Source organism: Patagioenas fasciata, chromosome 26 (genome assembly GCF_037038585.1).
Source record: "Patagioenas fasciata isolate bPatFas1 chromosome 26, bPatFas1.hap1, whole genome shotgun sequence".
In the NCBI taxonomy this organism is placed as follows: Eukaryota; Metazoa; Chordata; class Aves; order Columbiformes; family Columbidae; genus Patagioenas; species Patagioenas fasciata.
This window is the reverse complement of record NC_092545.1, coordinates 6,375,263-6,398,517: the sequence shown is the minus strand read 5'-3', so window position 1 is coordinate 6,398,517 and position 23,255 is coordinate 6,375,263. Positions and strand designations below refer to the sequence as shown.

Below are 23,255 nucleotides of genomic sequence, written 5' to 3'. Positions count from 1 at the left end.
TCCCCGTAAACAGGATACATTTTGTCATTGTGGTTGGTACACTGCAAACCTTTACAAAGAAGAGTGGAAGTCGGAAAGAGAGAGAGAATGACAAAAGCTTCGCAGATTGGATTTGCTCCCCTGTACACTGGAGGGGAAGAATAGGAGCGTGTCGGTGTGGAACGAGGTCTTTGATCACATGAAAAAGTGGAGGAAGCTGCAGAGGTAGGGGCAATTTTTGAATAACTAATAACTAACAAAATGGTTTGGTGCGTGCTCTTTGCTCAGAACTTATTCCTTCCTAATCACCACCTCTGGCTGCTTGCTTTTCTTCTGCTGCTGTCAGCAAAGTTCCACGCAAGACCCACATTCCTTTTCCTGCTCTTTCAGTGACAAGGCCGCGTATTTTGCAAGACTCTAAGCTGCCGAAGCACGCGTTCAGACACCTTGACCCGCATGTTTGCTGCCTGCATAGCCTTCTGTTAACCTGGCTGTACCTCAGGGCTGTTTACTTTTTAATATATGGTTGCAAGGTAGCCTAGTACAAGGGTTAGGTCCAGAGTGTACAGCTGCAGCTGTAAATAACAGAAATATCCAGCTCCTACTGCCAGGAAACAGCCGACTGGCAGCATTCCCTTCGGCCAGACCTACTTTCCCATTCCAGAAAGAGCCAGGGAGGGTTTTTCCCCTAAGGGAGGCCATGGCTCTCCATGAGAAGCTCACTTGGCTGTGCATCCAAGGTCTCCGAGCCTGTGATGTGGTTTGGATGAGCCAATTGTGCCCCTGCCCTCTCCCATGCAACAGACTGGTGACCCGCTCTCAGAAAGGGCCCGTGCTGGGGACGTGGTGCGGGTGCCATGCGGCTTTCTGACCCAGCCTTCGGCTACATTGAAAGCTCTTTGTGACCATCTATCTTGCCGTGGTGCACAAATGGATGACGAGTAGACCCTATTCCAGCTCATCCTCTGCCCATTCATCATCCACCCTGCCACCTGCTGTCCCCTTAGAGAAGGGCATGGCGACAGATGAGAGCCAGACAGACAAATAGACATTGACTGACAAAGAGACCTGCTCCTGGGTTTCGCTGCTCTCAGCACCATATGAGTAAGGGATATATGGAGCTAATTGAGCTGCTTCCCCTTGATGGAAACTGTTCCAGCTGGGGATTTTTTCCCACATTTTTCTCTCTCAGGGGTTTGCAGATAACACAGATAATTTGGGAGCGGCATCTGCACAGGCGGACACAGATGGAGGTAAAGCAGGAATCATTAGCTAAAATATATTGGTGGAAGCAGCTAATTCCTTAGAACACTACTGTACTTTTGTGATATAACCTGCTACATCCCGATGCACCAAGAAAGGAAGGATGGTGTCTCTGTACAAGTAGGAGATGACTGTAGCTCTATGCCACACTAATGTATTTCACAGGAACCTAACACAGAGGTGATTAATATTGGGGCAATTCTGCAGTGGCCTTATATTCAAGGAACAAGACACGCACAGCATGAGTTGTACTGAGGACACTGGCATGTCCTTGCCCCAGATGCCACCTCCAGCCAGCAGCGGTACCAGTTCCTGGCTGTTTACACGGACTCAGGAGGTTGCAGTAGGAAAGCCAACTTGTTTCCATCCTCTAGTGTCTGGCTTTTTCTCCTTTGGAGTTATTTCAGGTCAGCTCATGCTAAAGGCTACTGCTGCCCTCGTCACTGCTAATGCATATTGACATACAGGAGAATTTCCACCCTCATTTAACTTGACAGCAAATATTGCACTGTTGTCAGTACTGCTGGTGCAATAAGTTGCATCTACAAGCTCACCCGTCACCTTCCAGGGCTGGGGAAGGATGGGAACGCAGTCTCTGAAGTCTCTTTGCTCAATAGCTTTTGGAACAAGACAGAAGAAAAGTCAGTTGGGGTTGTTGGTTTGGTTTTCTGTTTCAAAGCAAACTGTATTGCTTATAGAAAATAAATAGTGTGCGCTTAGCTTCTTGGTGTATAGCTATTTCTTGGAAATACCTTGGAATGAAAAACTCTTGTCCCAAGCTCTTTTCATGCCTCTCTACATAACCTAAAGACATATTATGCAGCTGCATGCAGGACTGTCTTGTGTGTATCTTCTTGTGGTTATTGGCAAGAGGATGCAGTAACCAGCATGGATGCTCGGGGATTTGGGAGAACAAGCTGGTAACCCAGCAGGCGGCATCGCTGCGGTGCAGAAACCACAGAAACACCCGTGCTTTGCTTCCAAACACGCTCTGCCCATTGCCAGCTTGCTGTCCGGGGTGGATGTGTGGTCAAGGCATCACAGAAAAGCAGGAGAAATCTGCTGCAACCTGCTGAGCCACCTGCAGATTGCAAAGTGTGCCTGATGATACATAAAACTTGCCCTGGTGAGAAACTGCGGCATTCGGGTGGTACCGGGTCCACTGCAGACAGGTAGCCCGGTCCACTGCAGACAGGTAGCCCGGTCCACTGCAGACAGGTAGCCCGGTCCACTGCAGACAGGTAGCCGGGTCCACTGCAGACAGGTAGCCCGGTCCACTGCAGACAGGTAGCCCGGTCCACTGCAGACAGGTAGCCCGGTCCATTGCAGACAGCCCGGTCCATTGCAGACAGGTAACCCGGTCCATTGCAGACAGGTAGCCGGGTCCGTTACAGACAGGTAGCCCGGTCCATTGCAGACAGGTAGCCGGCTCCCCAGGTGGACGCAAATCCCTGATTTTCTCTGGCATGGTGCTTGGCAGATTTGCAGAGCCCTGGGAGACAAGAGAAAGACAAAGAGAGTGATCCGTGATCAATAATTAATTGCCGCACTCAGTGTTTCACCGAGACGTGATTACACTGTTCCAAAACTGCTGTTTCTTTTTTGCTTCTTATTCAAGCTTTTTGTCCATCAAATCCTTTTTTTTTTTGAGTAAGCATCCTGGCAAGGACCGTGTTTGCAGTCCTGACTGGTTACCAGCGCTATAACAAACACAAATATCTTCCAGGCCCTGATCACATCCAGTACGAATGGCACATGAGCACTAATTGTCTCCCTGTGTACCGCTCCTGGATGCCGCTCGCGGGCTGGGACGAACTTACCAGCTTGTTTGGCACCGTCCAGACGAAGCGGGTGCGCTGCCAGTTCTGCTTCTGAACCTCCTTTGCCAGCAGCTAATGAGACCTGCCCTCGGTGGTCCTGGCAATGGCAGGATGCTCACCTGAGTTAGCAGGAGACACAGGTTATGTACTTTGCGAGATTCATGAACTTTTCAACCTACGCAGATTCCCCCTCCACATCAATGGGGATAATGTCTGAACATCTCACCAGCATGAATGCTTTATTCTACCGGTGCTGCCACCAGCGAAATGAGGATTATTCCCATTTTAGAGGAAGAACTGAATCACAGACGGATCAAACAACTTGTCACAGGGCACCAGGAAATGAAAGTAGTTCTGATGCCTATCGACTATCTCGACCTCTCTGAGCTGGCAATGTGTGGCTCTTGGTAAGCTTTTAGGGCCTTTGCCTCAAAATCAAGAGAAGCTGGCGATTTTTCAGTGTTTCAGGGTAAAACCAGATGCTATTTTTCAGCATTTAAGGACAGTAAGTTAGTTTTGTGTAATGTCTGACAAGCCCAGAGGATGGAAAGAGGCAAATCTCCCATTGCTGTTCAGTGGAGCTCTGCCTGCCCATCTTCAGCACCAGGGTATTTGAAGAGAACTGGAAGCTTAAGATCAATGGGAATCAAATGCAGACAGGGTAGGGAGGGCTGCAGCGATTTTAGTATTAATATCGTATGATGAAGGAAAGAGAAAGGTGTCTTTTTGCTTCAGCTGAAGGGAGAATGGGAAAAGACAGCTCTCTGCTTCCCTAAACGAACCCATCTGCAACACTTCCAATTTGAATCCAAATAATATCTGAGGTTTGGGATTCAGCAGCAAACTAGCTTTGAGTCCTTAATCCCAGCGCCTGATGTTTGGGGGTGTTGGGATTTGGAGCTAATTAATTCAGCCACCTGTAATTTTCGCTCAGATGTGCTGTCTGCCTTTTCCTTAGCTATATCATATGGTTTGGAAGGCTGCAGACAACGCTGGCCTGAATTCTAATCCCCCTGCGCTACTTTCTATAAATCTTTCCCTCCTTGTTTTTTCTCCACGCTTTTTTTTCGTTTCATCTTCTTTTCTTCCATCCTTCTCCTGCTGCTTTCTCACCCTTCTGGGTCCTTACTCAAAAAGCCTCCCCAACAACAACAACTCTGACGTTGGGTAAGTGAATCAGCTCCGACGGGTCTTGTTCCCTCCAGGGCTGTGTGCGGAGTGCTGGTCCCAGTGCCTGTCCCAGTCTCCCTGGTTGGTTTCGCCTGCGCACAAAAGGTTCGGTGCTGAGCGTTCCTGTTGGGAACGATGCTTCAGGTGATAAATATTGCAAGATCTAGAAAGCCCAGGAGTCCTGTCCTGATTTCTTTCCCTTGGCAGTGAAAGGATGGAAGAAGAATGAAAAGATAATTAGAGTTTTCAGAAAATAAATGGAAAAGGTTAGTTCATTCCCTTCTTAAGCTTGGGTTTAAACCACCCGAGCTGCAAGGTTCTGCGGCCAGCGACTGTGTCTGCTTGCTCATCTGCTTTTTTGCTCCTGTTAAAATAATGCCTTGCAATAACCAGAGCTGGAGTCGGTTTTCGCCCATCTGTAGAGCCTGGAGCTGTTATTTTTTACGACTGCTGTTCGTTTTGCATCAGTGCCAAGCGCGGCTGGATCCGGGTTCCGCTGGGTGCGGCGCGGGCGCAGCTGCAGCCCCGGCAGCTCTGCAGCCGCTCTGAGCACCAACGGCTGCGGCGGGAGCACCACAGCGAACGGGGGCGTCTCTTCGGGTCTTTGCGAGCCCAGAGGCAAACAGGTACATGAAAAGTATGAAGGGGGATGGAAGATGCCAGAGGAACAGGAACGAGAGAGTGTTGTTGCATCGGTTACCTTTATATCCAGCTTTTAGGTGCTTAATACAGATGCACTAAACTGATCAAAAGTGCAAGGCTCATCTCATCCTCTGCCCAGCCAATATCAACAGTTGCTGAGCTAGTCCCTTTGAATTTCCAAATCCCCACCAGATTTACTTTGATTTAGCAAGGGAAAACGCCCAGGCTTTGCAGGATTTCCTAGTTCAAGCCCTGTTTTCCCAGACTGTTAAGGATGGCTGGTAATAAAACTACCCCTAAGCCACGTTTGTCATTTCACTTTACATGAATGGGTAGCAAACTTGAGAAAATCCTACAGCTGCAAACCCTTCTCTTGCAAATACATCCTATCGATCCTGCTTGATTTTGGGTGTGCCCGATAGACTCTGGTGCATGAAAACCCGTCTTTGTCTCCTGCTGCCTTAGCAGGCATCACCTTGATTCTTGTCTTATGCAATCAGGCAGTAGCGCTGTAGTTCCTGGTGCTGGCAGCTGTTCATTAATATTGTCATCCATGCTTGGATCTGTCTTGAGGACTCAGGTGGAGCGCTTTGATAGCGGTACAGTCAGACTGCTAATGCGTGCCAGCGCTGTTTCTCTTGCAGAAATCTTCCCTTTGAAGGTGCAGAGAGGCCAGCCAGGTTGTTTCGATTGAAGGTCAGGGGACATCTGCAGCGGTAGCAGCAAATAGGCCAAGAGGACCCTGGAGCTCACGGGCCATGCTGCTTGAATGAGATAAAGTTATAACTATTTAACATGCCTGGGTGTGAAATTAGAATGATCGCATAATCTCCTTAGTCTCTGACTGCAGGTCCAGCATGGGAATATGAATCTTAATTGGTATTTTCTTATCAATACACTCAAGTTGAGGGATTAAGGATAAGACTCTTAATACAACCTGAATTTTTGGGAGATGCTTCTGATTTTAGTGTGATCAAAGAAGCATCTCTGGTGCAGAGAGCGCCTGGAGGGGGGAGAGCAGGAGCACGAGCGTCAGCTCTCAAGGCGCACGTGCTCTGTACGGATGGTCCCGCTCTGCTGTTCCTCGCCTGCACACCTCGCGTTCATGCTCAAGGAATCAGTAACGTAGGCAGGTAGGGAATGCAAATGCATCGTTGCTTGGTCTCTGGGCAGTTTTTAGGCATTTTATTGGTATGACACTGCTTTAAACGATGTTCCATAAAAAAAAGATCTGCGACCATGTGAATAAATACACAAAGGATTCCTGTTGATGGCTCTATTTTTATTTGCTATTTGAAGTTAAGGGCACGGTTAAAAACTTTGCTGAACAGTGATGATAAGATGAATCCCCTTAATGCATAGCAAAAGATGCCTTACAGCCACACATTGCACCTCCCGTGTGTTCTCCTAAGTACAGCATCATGAATTACCGCGCTAATGCAAAACTCCGGCCGTCCCAGCAAATGAAGAGTGGCAGGTATAATATCCCATCAGCCAGCCCCAGCGCAGCAGCTGCTGGCTCTGTCAGGGTGACCTGCAGCTACAGCAGGGTATGTGGATTGGTGTATTTTCTTCCGATTAAGCCAAGCTCAGGGCTCCTGGGAGTACATCAGTGTGCAGGAATGCCCTCTGCGTGAGCCTGTCCATCTTCATTTGCGCTGAAAGGCAGAGCTTTGTACCTTCGCTGCTGGTAAATGGGCAAATACGACTGCAATAACCAAATCTGCAATTCTCTTCTGTTGTGGGAGCTCTTCCTATTTGTTCCCTCCCTGCCAGCTCCAAGTTGCATTTCTTTCTTCATTATGTCAGCTATAACTATATATCTCAACCCTCCTTCCCTGCTCCCCCTTGTTCCCTAGAGCTTTTCCTGTGAAGTTCTTGTATTTCATTCTGTCTTAACTGCAGTTATGTCCTCTGCCTGACCATCAACCTTAGAAGTTGAATAGATACAAGGAAATACTGCTATATAGGGGAATATATCCATCAGCTTACTCTCTAAAATGTCTGGGTTCAAAGCGTGTCTCCACAAACTGCTCTCATAGTCGCGAGACAAATTCTTCTCGTGAGCAATTTAAAGGCAGCCCCAGCTTAGGAGCAGAGGCAGGTTGGAGTGAGGAGGAGCCGACCGTATCAGTTAAACAATCATCTCTTCGTGAACGAGAACTTCTGGGCAGACAACCCTGAGATGAGAAGGTGAGCACCCCCGCTTGTTTTCATTTTTCATTGCTGTCAAGCAGGAAGATGCCAAGGTTTGGCTGTTGTATCAGGGTGCACACACACACTGCGCTGTGTCGTTTCTTCAACACGTCCTGTGCTGAGGGCATTAGGGGCCAGCATCCCTGGTACAGCATCCCAGCCCAGAGTGGCCTGATCCAGCTGTGCATTGCAGCGGGTCCTGCCCTGATGTGCATCGGGCCTGAGTTTCCTCTCAGCTCACTGGGTATCAGAAGTATTTAAAATTGTGAATTCCCATTTTGTAACCAGCAGAAGAGTTCTACTTCGTTTTCTTAGCTCCAGTGGCTGAATGGTTAGAAAGTGAAGGAGATATTTTATTCCTAGAACTCGGAGCATTTACCGTTTTCTTCATTATGCAGATGGCGGTGGGGACACACGGAGGGACATGACTGTGTATATTTAGCATGTGATATACGAAGTCAGAGGCAAACGGGGAAACACTCTCACGGCTCCCAAGAGCAAAGAGCATTAGAGATACCAGAGGAAATGCCTTGCAGAAAATGCTGCCTTTCCTGGGAGCCAGAATCCCATCTACCTCCAACAGCCACCCATCCTGTTCTTGGCACCGCAGTGCCAAGTCTCCTGCAACTGCCCTGCTGCTTAATCCTTCATGCCTAGCATAACATGATGCTTAATTAAATATACCCTTTCCTCTTCCAAGGAACGTTTCAGGAGTAAATGGAACCCTTGGCCTCAATGAACGGGCCATTTTGTGTGTGGTTATTAGAGTCAGTTTGTGAAATGAGCTTGCTGTGCTGCTGAGATGGGTATTGGAGCACAGCTGTCAGAGACAGACACTGCTCAGATGGTGGAGAAGAAGGTAAAAGTTCCTGGCCCTGGGCAGCCCCCCTGCTCTGGCAGGGACCCCCAGCCCCGGGACCCAGTACAGCATCCCAGCATGGCATCCCAGCACGGCATCCTAGTACAGCATCCCAGCACAGCATCCCAGCATCCCGGCACAACATCCTAGTACAGCATCCCAGCAGAGCATCCCAGCACAGCATCCTAGTACAGCATCCCAGCACAGCATCCCAGCGCAGCATCCCAGCATCCCAGCATAGCATCCCAGCACAGCATCCTAGTACAGCATCCCAGCGCAGCATCCCAGCATCCCAGCATAGCATCCCAGCAGAGCATCCCAGCACAGCATCCTAGTACAGCATCCCAGCGCAGCATCCCAGCATCCCAGCACAGCATCCCAGCACAGCATCCCAGCACAGCATCCTAGTACAGCATCCCAGCACGGCATCCCAGCATCCCGGCACAGCATCCCAGCGCAGCATCCCAGCACAGCCCCAGTTGCTCAGGCTGGAGCACGACAAAGCAAGACTTTGCTACTAATGAGAGCACCAACAGGCCACGTTCTACGGCTGTGCGGGTTGTGCGAGCCCACCCAGGCTGTGCTGTTATCAGCCTGCTTTAAATTAGCTTTTCTTCTCTGTGTGGTACAGCAGCGAACTCCTGAACTCGCGAGCCTGGCGATCCCTGGCTCCACAGTGCGAGATGCCTGTTTGGAGAGCGAAACTTGGGGTGATCTGGTATGCACAGGCTTGCACTGCCTGGAATAGTTCAGTTCAGGAGGCTGCACTTAATTAAAACTGCAAAACCGAACAATTAGCTGAGGCTGAAGATTTCCTACAGCCTCATCTGAGAGCAATGGATGTTATCTAATCTCTCTATTTATCTTATTGTTAATCTGCAGCTATCAATCAAGATAATTCTCAAAACTTTGGTCCATTTGGAAACTACTCGGGTAGCAATAGAATCATTTAACTCTTCTTTTGTGAAGCTTAATTCACCTTCACTTTCTCTTCGGTGCTTGCCATTGTTGGCAGGAGTTTGTGCTCTGATCTCAGCCCCCTGTGTTACAGGGGATGCAGGTGGGGTCCACTGCTGGCCAGGCTGGTGGAAAGGGCAGGGTTATCATTTCTGGCCGTTTTCAGATGCTGTAGTGCGATAGTTTTAGTCAGTGGAGGAAAAACACGCAGCAGTGTTGGGCCAGGAAGAGGCGGTTGAGGTGTGGAGCCTTTGAAGTCTGAAAATGGATTTTCTTCAAAAGGAAAAAGGCTTCCTATCAGCTCACAGCTCCAGTCATGGGCAGCGGTGCCTTTTTCCCGCAGTCACAGCTCAAACCCAGACGAAGAGTTAAAGAATAAATAGCGTGTGATGCTTAGTCAGTCACAAGGCGTTAGTTACTTCAGGTCCATTTTCCGCTAGTCAGGCCGGGGCATCTAATGGAATTGGCACGGGTGAGGATGTACATTGCGGGTTCGGGGTGTCACAGACTCCTGCTGACGCAAGGACACCGCGCACGGTGATTCTGCACAGACCACGCGGCTGCTGCAGCGCGTCCCCGTGTCCCAGGCCACCTTGCAGGGTGGCCAGATTTACGCCCTTGCCATTCCGCCCTGGGTCGCTGGGTTTGCGTTGTGACGAGGTCGGCAGTTCTGGTGCGTGTGCATTTTGTGTCTCTTTTTTTAGATCCGCTGCTCTTTCAGGCTGTTTCACACGCGTTGCTGGGCAGGCAGGAATAGGCTGTATTGTCTGCTGGCCTCGGGCAGCGCTGGGAGCTGCAGTGGGGGACAACAGCTCTCCCTCTGCTCCACCGCAGCGTCTGATTCAATAATCATGAATATACGGTGGGAAGAACCGACCTCTGCAGTGACCCTTCCCGCACGGAGCTCGCGTTCTAGCTGAGAGCTGCAGTTTTGTTTTTAGCATGAGTTTTTAAGCACTCTAATTAAATCAGGGACCTGGTTTAATAATCCTGGTCGGCTCAGGCAGCTGAGACAATTCGTTCACAGTTGCTTTATTAATGCAGCAGTAATCTCCAGGTTGGGAGTTCACCTCTTTATTCATTCATCCAGTTCCCGGGCAATGAGGGATGGTTTTTAAAGCGGGCCCAGCCTGCAGCCCAGCGCACAGAATTAAAGCTCTTGCCCAAAGGGGCAGAGAAGGATGGAGCAAGGAAACCGCACTGACGCTTTTCCACCAGGCTTTTCATTGTGCCAGTTCGTATTTCCACAGCACCCAGCACAGTTCAGGTCCAGTAAGTCTCAAACCTAAGCTCCTACAATTAATAAATCTGTTGCCACCTGCCCCTGGTTTAGAGCAAGCCTAGCAAAACCCTGACCAGGTTTTGAGCTGAAAATCACGTTGTTCTGTGAGTGGTAAGGATGTGGCTTTGACTATTGAGCTGCTTGTATGTGGCTTGGATTAGAATTTATTCTAGTACCCTTCTGTAAAACTGAAATATTCATCCGGTGTCTGAGGCTGTTTGCACTCACTGGGGTGTAAACCAGGAGCTGCCCGATTCAAATTGACAGCTACACCACGTAAAAATTGGCATGAGCAAGAGGAGAATCAGTCCCCCGTGGATTTTCAAGGTGTAGGATGAAATGCCTTTCAAAATGCTGCATAATATACAACCTAGCGAGTATACAGGATGGTTTGATTTTTCTTGGTTCTCCAAAATATATAAGGGGATAGAGATATAAAAAGAAAAAATATGCATTGCTCAATACATGGAAAGTATATCACAAAGTGGCTCTAAGGCAGATATATTTTCTTAGATGACACCAGTTTCTTACTAAAATATCTGACATCTCGACTGCTGTAAATCACCGTCGCTGTGTTGACACAAGTGACGCTGCACTGATTTACACCAACCAATGATCTGGCCTTTATTCATTATTATGGCCTCAAATTAATCCCTCCGGAGGAAAACAGAGAAGTTTGGAAAGTTGAGCTGGTTTGTTGTGCATGTGTATTCGGTCAGGACAGCTTCCAGAAACCCAGAGAAAGAAAAACATCCAAATGAAGCAAAGATGAGTAACCGACGATCACAACTGTGCTTATAAGGTATAATTACAATTAGCTGCACAAGATTGTTAATCATGAAAATAATTACATGTCAGCTGTTTCCAGAAGAAAAGAGAATGTAATTAAGCGGCCCAAATGGGTGATAAAACCCAGCACAGGAGCAACGGAGCTGGTGTTGGCAGAAGGGGAACAGAGTGTGCTCAAAGCCCACTGGGTTTTTGCTATTGCCTCAAGCCTTTCCCAACAAAGAAAAGCAGGAAATCCAGCTCTTAACTCTAATAATGGGCTCTTTAGGTTGATTGAACCAATTTTAACACCACTAGAAAAAGGGGAGAAAAGGAATCTCTGGATTTCTGGATTTGTCATCTTTGTTAGGTTAGAGCTGTCTTTACTTCTTTCGCAAGGGGTTTAGGATCAGACCAGTCCTCAAGCCACCTCTACCAGACTCCATTACCAAATGAAGCTTCTCGTTTTGTCCCACAAGGCAGCCACACAATATTTAGAAGACATTTATCCAGCAAATCTCTGTTATTGCTCCCGGGGTGGTTTTAGGTGGCCGTACCCAGAGCTCCCTTTTGGTCCTTTTTGTCCTTTTGCTTGGACAACTGCTGCTTGTTCCAGCTGGTGCTGGTGGGTGGAACTTTGCAGCCTCCCCAGCAGGTCGTGGTGCCACGGGGTATCCATCAGAACCCAGCCGTCCACTCCCTCACACACACATCGGGAGTTACAAAAAGCTTTCTTCGGTGAGTGAGGGTGGCAGGGTCCTGTAATTTATCTTGCATGAAATGAGCTCGTTTGAATGGGCTGGAAAAGCCAAGCCATTAATTTAGAATGGCTTCTGGACTCTGCAGAGCTGCAATTCCATTTTGCATACCCGCTGCCATAAAAGTTATGGGATTATAACACCCTTCCTTCTTTATACTTTGTGTTTCATCCTGCTGCAGCCTCAGTGCCGGCTGCTCCGCTTGCACGCTCCGAATGCTGCTTCACCTCACCAGAACGACTGAGCGAGTTTGCTCAGTGTAAATCCCCTTCTTTAAACTCATTAAAGTGCGCCAAGCCTCTCCAAGAGCCATTTGACAAACTCCCCTCGGTAGCAAAGTAGTGTTTATTATGATTATTATTACTATTATTATTTTTCCCTCAGCTCCATCTTGCAATGTAAACACCATTATGTTTTAATTATCTGTTTGAAAAGGAGATTTAAAAGCGAATCCTGCAGGAACCTGGCCAGCATACACAATAGAAACCCCCTGGAGAGTCGCTCCAGGAGGTGAAAGCTGACACGGGAGGCATCAAAGATGCGCTGGAAGGAACAGGCTGAAGGTCACGGCCACCCCGTACCCATCAAGTCTTCTGTCCCACAGAGATGGGACCCAAGAGGGTGTTTTTCCAGGTCTGTGCTCAGCTATGTGGTAGGGGAAGGAAGGTGCTGGCAAAAGGATGTTTCTCTACCTCTGGTAAAGGGATTGTCACCCTTTCAGCAGAGAAGGGACTCGGGAACTGAAGGATCATCATCCTGAAGACGAGGGAATGATAATGCGGTGGTTGCCATGGTGCCCCGTCTCAGGCGCGATGGAAATAACAAGGATGAGATGGCTCTGGCAGCACATCTCTGCAACCCTGCACATCGCCGGCGGGAGAGCCCCAATGCCGGGGCAGCATCCCCTTTTTTCTCCCTGTCCTGACCCCTCTTGCTGTGCTCTACAGAATGAACTGGGGGTCTCTGGTCTTTGCTGGGTTTCCTCCCTTTTCTCACACTTAGGACTGTGCTTTGATGTGCAGGATTTGGCAGGGGACACTTGGACTCGCCCGAATGAGGGAAATGGGAAGGATAAGTCATTAGGACAGGGGACCAGAGGGCGTGCAAATGTATCTGTGGATTAAAGATGCTGCCAAAAGGAAAGGCGCACTTAGGGAGTGAAGTCAGATCGAAAACAAGACAGGAATGAATTGTTAAAAAAAACAGAAAACATCTCTCTCTTGCTCCTTAACCTTGAAGCAAACACAGCTTTGTGACCCCCCCTTTCACACCCTTGCATTGGGACAGATCTGCTCGCCAGCCTCCTCCGCAGAGTAATCGCCGCACTGTTTAATGTTCTGCGTTTTCCATCACCGCCCATCTCCAAACAGCAGCAGAGCCCAGGCTGCTGCTCAGCGCCCGTGTCACCGCAGCTCCTGCTGGGATCCCCAAAACCAGCCCCTTCCCCACCCTCCCCGTGCAAACACCCGCAGGGAGGACGGGCAGCAATGCACAAGCGTTTTCTGGGCTGCAAAGCTCTTTTTCCCCTTGCTGTGCTCCAGAGGAGCAGCCCCCCAGGAGAAGGCCCCGCGGCATCACCACTCACGTGTGACCGTAACACCTTGAACTAAAGGGTTCCCAGAAACCTGGGGGACGCCCTCCTGTGTCTCGCAAATCCACAAAGCTTCCTGTTCTTCTGGGAGGAGTGACGCCGGGAAGATGTGAGATGAGAACATGAACACCCCAGGGTTACCAAATGATAATAATAGAAATATTGATTTTTAATAACTCTAACCATCTCTTCAGCTTTCATCATCCCCCTCTTCGGCTTTATAGCGCTGGGCATGAAGGATACGAGGATTTGAAGAATTAACTGAATTAATGAGGGCTGATTATTAATGTTCAGAACTCAATAAAAAAGGGAGAGAGAAATAAAACAGAAAAAAATGAGCTGAAAATAAGGGTAATCTTTCATTCCCCCAAAATGCGATACGTTGAATTATTGCTATACTTAAAACTGAAGCAGCAAAGGAATGGAAATAAATACCTCCTATTAGCTGCTGGAGGACCTGTGAAATCTGCTGCAAGCAAATGTCGCGAGTCAGGAGAAAAGGCTGCTCATGAGGAACGGTGCTGGGGACAGGGGCGGCTCCAGTTGGGCCAGGCTTGGAAAAACAGGCTCTGCATTGTGGCCAGATCACCGAGGATCCCAGTGTCACCGCTGCCCTGCTCGAGGGGATCCTGGGGAACCCAGAATCAGCAGCTGTTCTTCAGGACAGGGATCGCCTGTGGAGCCAGAACTCAGCCCAGATAACTGTAGCACTGGTATTGCTAGCGGTAACCCCAGCCTTCCCTCCATCCCGAAGCCATAACCCGCACAAGAAGAGCAAAGCACTTAATTATCTGCATAGAAAGAAATACAGAATCACTGCCATTGCTCCTTCTCCATGGGTGGGATCATCCAGGATTGTCAGGGCTAATGGTAATTGATGTTTCCTTTCACACCTGCTCTCTTTCCTGCTTTATTAAGGCTCTGCAAACACCGCTGTCTCTGGGGAAACGGTGGGAGAGGAGGAGGAAGCCTGTGGACGAGAACGATTCCGGTTGTGCCGCGCAGCGCTCTGCCAAATTGCATTCAGCCTCTTTTGCAGAGTAATAAAGTGTTGTCTGAAAGGCGGCATGGAGTTTTAATTTTCTCATTGTCGATGGATGCTGTAATCACGTAATTAACAAAGTGCGGGAGATAGTCATTTAAAGCAAGCCGAGGAAGCCAGGACATGAAGCAGATGCTTGGGGGAGTGGAACTACTTTTATTTGAGCTCTTCTAGACCCGGAGACCTTTTTAGTACTTGAAGGATGGAGGAATCACGCTTGGATAACAGCAGTAGTGAGAAGAAGGAGTGTGCTTTGGTTTGCTACTTTGCCCTGTACTAAATCAAAGATTCAAGGGTTAAGTTTTCCCCTGCATCGCCCCAGTCTGAGAGTTCAGATGCCCAGCAACCCACTGGCTTCAGGGGACACTGATCTCAAATCTGATGCTGTTCATTTGCAATCTTCGCTAGATCTGTTTTTCACAGCCCCTGCACTTCTACCACAGTTGATTCCTGGTTCGACAAAGCCCTCGCTGCTTTATATTACAATGACACCCGTGTTTCCTCTGCCGTGGTTTTGTGTTTTGCTCAGGAGCGAGCAGAGGGCTTTGTGGAGCAAGGAGCAGCAGTTGTCCCCATCCTGATGGAGCCGGGAGGGTTTTGGGGTTGTCACAGCACCTGCACCTCCAGAGAGCATCCTCTCCTTACCCCTCTCTTTCCATTCATTTGTAGGTATTTTAGGGTGAGGAAACGCAGCACATCTGCAGGGAAAACTTTCTTCCTCAGTGACTATTGAGCAAAGAAGGAGACGATCTGGAGGAAGGAGAAGAAAGGTTCCATTTTTTATGCAGGAAATGCCTCCCAAAGTCTGAGCACCCAGTAAACAATTACAGCGGTGGAAAGATCCTGGAGATTTAGAGATGCAAGAGTGCTGACAAAGGCTGAGCTTGACCCATTTATCTCTCAGCCCCTCTCAGCATATTTAGCAGCAGCTAAGAAGCGCCTTGCAAAATTGAAACTGGTGAATTTAAATGATAGCCTCTTCTATCCTGGCTTTTTAATTTCACATCCCTTGGATGCTCCCCTCCCCACTTTGAAATGCAGAGTCCTCTTCGTCTCCAGTGATGTATTACGTGTCTGTACCACCTCCACGCTGCTGACCTGGCAGTGGTTTATCAAAGGGACATTGCAGGTCTGCTGATTTGGTTAGGAGGAGGTAGCAGGCTCCAGGTTGCAGGAGTGCAGCCTTTGGGAGGAGGTGGGACTCAGGGGTTGGTGTGTGGACCAAAGTGAGCTCAAGGAAACGTTGCACAGAATCAAAGGTCACTGTGTTCCTCCAGATGTTTGCTGCTGTGAACCTCCTTTGGCTATCAAACCCCTTTTAAAGTACTTGTTTGCTTTCTACCTCATTAACTGAGCAAGAAACCACCCAACAGAGCCCCTTATTTTGTGCTCCTGATCTGTGGATGCTCTGTACTTATATGGCTTTGAAGAAACCATCAAGATCTGCAGTAGGATTTATAAGAAGACAGTGTTTACAGGCCCTGGCTGAGAAGAAGACCTGGAGTACAAGGTCTCATACATACATAGTGAAAAATGTGTGAGGCACGAGTTCAGGGCTTAAAAACTGAGGGAGCAAAGGGGCTGTGGGACCACAGAGGAGAACGGTTCAGGTTTCACACCCTGCGGACAGGACTGGTGAGTGTCCATGGGCGTCAGAGTAGAGGTGAATGGAGCTGTGCTGGAATTCAGTGTCTCATCAAGGCTTCCAGATGCACTGGAGTTTAATGGGGACCGACATACAGATTATATGAAGGTTTGAGACAGAGACCGCTAATGGAGCTGCCCCTACAGTCAACAGGGGGAAGTGGTTGCAATTCTTGCATAAATCATCTCTAGAAGACAACGTTACTACTTGATATTACACCCCTAAATAGTGAGCAATGTGCACCCCTCACTGCTGTCTTGACTTGCATGGCGGTTTACCTCTTAGCGCCTCATTTGCTGTTTTGGGTGTATGGCCAGCAACCAAAGACCTCCAACATCTGATTTTCAACCGTGACATCCCCACATCTGCGCAAAATTCCTGCCAGATTTACACAGAAGCACAAATGGAGCGGCTGGGCGGAGGGGCTCCCAGTTTGCCTGGGAGTAAATGAGAGGACCGTGATTTCTGTGTGTGTCGCCGAGGTCGTCTCCAGGGCTGGGCGGCGCGGCCGCCCCTGCGGAGGGGAGAGCAGGAGCCCTCGCCGCGGTGCGGCGCTCGGCTCCTCCGGTGCGGCGCTCGGCTCCTCCGGTGCGGCGCTCGGCTCCTCCGCTGCGGCGCTCGGCTCCTCCGCTGCGGCGCTCGGCTCCTCCGCTGCGGCGCTCGGCTCCTCCGCTGCGGCGCTCGGCTCCTCCGCTGCGGCGCTCGGCTCCCCCGGTGCGGCGCTCGGCTCCTCCGGAGCGGCGCTCGGCTCCTCCGCTGCGGCGCTCGGCTCCTCCGCTGCGGCGCTCGGCTCCTCCGGTGCGGCGCTCGGCTCCTCCGCGCGTCGCCGCCTGCGCAGCCCGCAGCCACCCACAGCCGTAATTGCTCACAGCTCTTTACATTCCCTTTGTGCTGCTCCACGGCAATTTTAAATCACTCCATCAGTTGTGACAGTTTATGAAAGCTGATGTGGCTCATCCTCTGGAAGAGACAAGCGGGCATGGGAGTGATTATTCCGTAAACTCCATTTTATTTTTCACCCATGTCCTCCCTGGTCCTTAAGCCATCACATTTCAGCTGCTTTCTTTTTTTTCTGTTTTTCCCTTGAGCAACTCCTGTCAGCGGGGCTGGAGCCCAAGTTATTTTTCCATGGTGCCCCGGTGTGTTCGCAGCTCCACCACTCCCCCACAAATGACAGGCTCCATATTGGGCCAGGAAAAGGTAAATTGTTAAGTGCATTTACTTCTGTTAACACAATAGTTGACACAGTGCAGCTGCCAGGCACCGTCTGATGAAAACTCAAAGATGCTGGGAAGGGTATTCACTTATGTAGCTCCTGTATAATAATGAGCCCTATTAATTAATCACTCCCTTTCCAGGATAGGTGTCAGAATCAGACAAGAGTCAATCAGTAAACACGGCAGCACGAGCATTGTGCGGGAGCGGTGTCAGCAACAGGAGGAGGAGGAGGTGAGGAAGGAGCCGTGTGGGGATGAGCATCACCAGCTGGGGTGCTGGACCAGAATGAGCCGTCCCAGAGCTGATCAACCTCACAGGTAATGATAACGATTGTCCTCAGCTCACCCACAGTGATGTGCAACAGGAATGGCCCTGCTGGGAGCTCACAGGCTGTGCCAATCTAAAACCCGCCAAAGTGTAGAGTTTTACATTCGTTTATGCGCCTAACAGCCATCGCAATCGGTGGCACTGAGAGACTCCTAATCCTTTAAGTACAGCAGATCTTACGGGAAGCCAGTGAAGCCAGTGGGAAGATTCCTGTTGATTGCAACAGATATTGTTCCGAGATGGGAACGTGAGACGGAATCAGGGAACGGCTTGATGGGGCCCTCTTGGTTTATTCTCCAGGTGGTCCCGGTCTCACTGCACGTCTGCACAAGCCAGGGCTCCTCTTCTGACAAAGGGACACGTTCAGATGTAAAACTCGAGCAATAAATTGCTTCCAAATGCACAGCTGGGTCAAGGGAAGGAGTCAGCAATCCCTGGGCAGTTTTATGATCTAATTTAATTTCTCAAGTGTATCAGCCTGTGGTTCATATAGTCCCTGACACATGTACTTGGCCAAAACCTCAGAATAGGAATATGTGGGTGGCAGAATAACTCTGGATGAGACAGGAATATAGCCTCTTATCAGCAGAATTAAATTATCAATGCTTTATTGGTTTGGATCGCTTACCTTCAGTCTCCTAGAGTCAGACCTCAAGCTGATATATATCAGCTGAGGATCCTCCTCATGGCAGCATTATCAGCAGAGGATAAAACCCTTAGAAATGTGCATTAATCATCTAGGAGGAAGCATTTGCATCTATGCACACAGCCGAATTTTGCCTTGAGGTGTGTCAGTGTTGTCCCCATTTCAAACAGGAGCTGTGTCGGGCAGAATTTGTGCCAGCACGGTTGGGAGCAGCAAACCAGAGCAAGGTGTAAATGTGGTCTTCTCATTTTATACCCTCACTGCACTCAGGAGCACAGAGAATTACTTCAGGCTTTGTGCTGAGGGCTGTGGCCACCTTTGAGGCCACAAAACAGCCGTACGAGGCCACTCGAGTCTCTGCGGACGGGAACGAAGCCACAAGATGGCTGGGGAGGTCGCCTAACACCACCAAGGATGTAATTTTCCTGCAATTGATTTCCTAAAGACAACTTGTGGTCTGCGTGCCGTGAAAGCTAATTTAAACATGAAAGATGAGTCTTTCCAGCACACCTTGATTGGCAATTGTGATAAATTCCTATAATTACCATCGACTCCACAGAGAGTTTTTGTTTGTTGAAGACGCTGCTGAAATGACAGCCCAGCAATGGAATAAGAGAGGCGAAGGGGGAAGTTGGGCGAATTGTCTGTCGTTGCAGAGTTCCCGGGTCAATCTGTGATGAACCAGTTTCCCTCCTCTCTCCCACCAGCCCCTCGCTTCCCGTAGCCAGATAACGCACACCGAAGTTGTTTTGTTCCGTTTTGTGGCCAAGTAGTTTCCAACATGGTCATTTATTATTCAGTCCTTGTGCTAGAACACGGAGCAATGTGGGCTTGAATCACATGGGGTTTAGTCATAGTAATAAAATATTTACAAATGTGAGCTATTTCACAAGTCTCTATGGTCTCTACCAAGCATTGGGAAAATAGGAGAATCACCCTATTTTGAACTTTTTTTAAGAAGTCACAAGTTTAACGATGCTGTAATACATGTGGCATCTTCATCTTCGGATTTCTGATTCTTCAAGTTGCTCTTGCTTTGTGTTTTCAAGCCTTTGTCATCCCCCCTCTCCTTTCTTAAGAAAAATAGGAACCGTGATGTTTTTGCCATGATTCAGCTGCTAAAATTGTAAGAAAAAATCAGAGCTGAAAGCCACAATAAAATAGCAAAACAAAGCAACATTAATACACCCCCCAAAACATTAAGCAGAGGGTTTGCATAGCCCTAATCTCTAAGGAGTCTTTCCAGATCTGTCGGGACGTTGTTCTTGCCTGAAAGCTTCCAGGACAAGAAGAACGAGGTGGACTCGGTGTTAACTGGGGAGCCCTGGGCTCTGGTGCTTTGACTTCAGTGGGATTTGGGAGGAGCCCAGGAGGGAAAGAGCTCCAGAGCTGTTTTGCTCCCGTTAAAGAGCAAAAGTACGAGCCCAGCTCACTCAGGAGCTCGTGTTGGATATTGAGCTCTTTTAACAGAAAACTACATGTTTACATCCGCTGTTAGTTTCCAAAAGAAAAGCAGTTTATAAGTGCCAGACAGGGGCCGCGGCTTCCGCGTGAAACACTCACAAGCAAGCAGGAATCACATTGGCCACACATAAATCTGCCTCTCCGCATTATACATTTTCATATCTTAAATTTGGCCAATTGTGTGGGTGTGGAAAGCTCAGCCAGAAGCCGCGTTTCTCGCAGTGAAGAAGTGAGCGAACACAAAGCAACAGAATGGGGAAAGAGCAGCAGGTAAAATCAGCGCCTTGCAGGAGCCCTCCGCTCATTACCGCAATGACGATGGGACTTGTGCACTTTTGCTTTGGGGCTTTTTCCCTCCTTGGAGACGGAACACTTAATGATAAAATACCACCTTTGTTAAAGCAGAACTAATATTTAACAACTGCAAAGCAAGCCGTTCACGCTGCAGTCAGCTCCTTCGGCGGAGAAGGAAGGGGAGACATCAAGGGCACCGCGGGTGCTGCGGTTTCCTCCCAGCCCACTTGCGGCTGGTTTTAAAGTGGGTTTATAGATTGTTCCTACCCAGGTCTGCGGGCAAACTACACACGTGTGCGTGGACCTGTGACATGCGCAAGGCTGGGACACACGTGGCCGCCTGCGAGACACGGCGTTACCTCCCTCGTCGGTGCTGGAGCAGACACGTCCCCGTGTCCTTTTGCGTATCTAAGTGCCACCAGACGCAGGGACCGACACAGCCTCACCTCGTTACACACGCGGACACGCCACCACGCAACCTCACACGCGGCAGCCGCCTCCGAGCCAGCGGGGAAGGGAAAACGCAAGAACTTCCTATGGAAACATGGGGCAGGACACCGGAAACGTTTCAGGCGGAGAAGTCACCGCGGTTTTGTGTTCTGTGCGAACTCTGTGGGCAGAGAAAGAGCGAACTTCTGGCACCAAGTGGGAAACGGTGTCCTACACCTGCGGTGGGGAAAGGCACCTCGAAGTATGAGTTTCCTCACCTGTAGTTCACCATGGTTCCCTGTCAACTGCACCACCCAAAATCAACCCCTCTCCCCTTCTTTCTTAACCAACGCAGCTCTATGATTTTGGCAGATTTTCTTTGTAAAGATGCTATTTTAGTGACTGGCAGAATTGGCCCTGTCTTGTTGCTGATACAATACTTCCCTATAATTCCCACCGTTCTTAAGTAATTACCATAGCTCTGCATTATTGCAAGACATATATTATTGGCTTAATCCTCATCCTTCTCTGGAATTCTAGGGGTACGTACCCGTACTCCAGCTATATTCTGCATTCTAGCCGAAGCCTGTTGAGTGCAATATGTGTATCGCACCAGTTACAGCTCGAGCATGAGTAATTTGGGGGAGGAGGGAGGTGAGGGAGCAGGAAAAGAAAGAGCTTCTCCAAATCCTTCAGCTCTTCACTTGGACACCGTGAATGAGACATTTAAATACGTTGCCTTGGAAACAATCAAAGAGGGGGTCTGTGAGTATGTGTGTTTTTGTAATCCCAAAGGGGATATTTAATTGGAATCAACCACAGCTTTTTAACTGTGTTTTAAATTGGAGAGAAATAAAAAAGAAGAAGCTGCCAGAAAAGGAACATTAAATAAAAGGGGGGGAAAGAAAAAAAAAAGGCCCACATGAAACAAGATGGGGTGAGAAAGGGAAATCAAAAGAATAAATTTACTGTAACCGGCAAAGGATTCATTAAGGTTACAACAAAGCTCAGTTCAATTTCCCTCCTGTTGACATTAACGAGTTTGATGTAGGTCCAGCCTAAAATGCAGCAAGAATGCCTTGCTCCCCGGGTCCCGGGCACCAAGCAGCTGCCTGCCAATTGCTCCATGCGAGGGAAGGGGTTTCTTTTCTTTCCTCCTTGCATTGTCCCCTGCCCAACTGCACCCACACCGAGCTCAGAGCCTTCCCCACCACCCACCGCAGCACCTCTGCTCCTCCTGGACCCTGCGGGGACACGCTGTTCTATTGCGATGAACACAACGTTAGTTATTACTATCTTGCAGCTTGGATACACACCAGGGTTCTTTTCGGTCCAGCAGCAGCCCCTTTAGGTTCATAATTAACTATTATTATTGTTAATGTTAGTATTGAAGTTGCTATTTAAGCTAAGAGATGCTGTTGGTATAAGAGCAACCTCACCGAGAGTAAACATGCTGGAAAACAGAGAGGTTCCTACGCATTGGAAAGACTGATCCTGGCTTAAGGGCTGTGGCAGAGGAAGCCTAAGAGTTTTAAGAGAAAATTTGGTAGAATATGAATGAGATTTTTATCTTGAAGAGCTGAACTTCGTGGTCCGGGAGGTCTTTTCCAATCTCTCGATCCTATGTTTCATGCATTTTGTATTAAAATGAGGTGTCAAAGGGTCCGAATTACAATGCAGTGTGTATTCAGTCACGCACACACAGAGTGGGAGCCGGTTCCTGACCCTTGTGTAAAAAGACAAGATTACATTTGAGATTAGTTCTGCACGGACAGCGGTGCCAGGGCTCGCACACTAAGGAAGGGGCACTGACCCAGGCACCGGGATCTGGCTCCGCTGTTCTGCTGCGGGCAGAGCCAGCGCGAAATCAGCACACGGAGGAGAGAGCAGCTGGGACGAGTCCAGCCCCAGCAGGGCACTCGGGCAAGGTCCAGCTCTAGGGTTATTTCTAGATGTTGCACATTTTCGCCATCCGCTGGAGAGGAAATGGGAGAACACCACTCGGTCCTGCTGACCTTCTAAAGGACTTGGAGCTCAGGTGACAGGAGAAATTAGGTGGTTTTGTCATTATTAATAATCACCTATTGGAATTGTAAGTGCAGGTGTTAGGAAGTGGGAGTGCCCAGGAGGTGAAGGAAGCAGAGCCTGAGCAGGACCAGGCTAATTCAGCCTTGTGTGACTGTGGTGACATCGGAGACCTGGCTGTGACAGAAGTGCCCTTGGCGCTGTCCCACCCCACCAGAAAAGCCTCAGGACCCTGGTGCACTGTCAGGAGCAGCTTTTCATCCCGGGCCAGAAATTCGGACACGCTGAGCTCCCATCAGTTGAAATCCTTACATTTTTGCAATGAGCTCCCTTCCCACCTGGCCGTTCCTTGAAATCTTCCAATTTCCCTTGAAATCTTCCGATTTTCAACCACGCCAGCTCCAAGCTCAAGTGCAGGAACCTCTGCCTGTGTTCACCATAAACCAAACTCCTCCTGCCAGCCTTTCCCCTCACTCCCCCCACTCTTCGCAACTGGCACCTTACTTGAGGAAGAATAGCAAGAAAGAAGATGTATAGCTGTAATAGATTTTCCCCACTGGAGTGTACATTAAATTTAAGGCTTTGCTCTGGACACTGAATGGTTGGTCATTAACGCATCTCGAGCCAGCAGCATAAAACAATCCTCATAAGTGCTACCATGAAAAATGGTGGCAGAGATCAGAAGCGATCAGAATGCAGACGGGAGCTGCAGCTCTCGGCGTAAAAATGATTAATGAAAAACCCCCAGTATCCTTTCTTCTCTTTGCAAGGGAGGAAGCGAGCGAGCTTGACAAGAACAACGGCTCCTCGTGTGAGGAGGATAATAGCAGGAATGATATGTCTCCAGGAGATTCCCAAGGCCTTGTGTGCACATAATAAA

The 23,255-nt window shown here is 49.0% G+C and overlaps 1 protein-coding gene across 1 annotated transcript in view; it reads left to right on the top strand.

Moving 5' to 3' along the window:
• DUSP26 (dual specificity phosphatase 26) overlaps window positions 1-23,255 on the top strand; it is a 35,357-nt gene continuing 12,102 nt past the window's right edge. The window contains 3 exon segments of the mRNA XM_071799316.1: window positions 1-204; window positions 14,204-14,325; window positions 17,331-17,507. The gene's annotated coding sequence lies outside the window, so the exon portion shown is untranslated.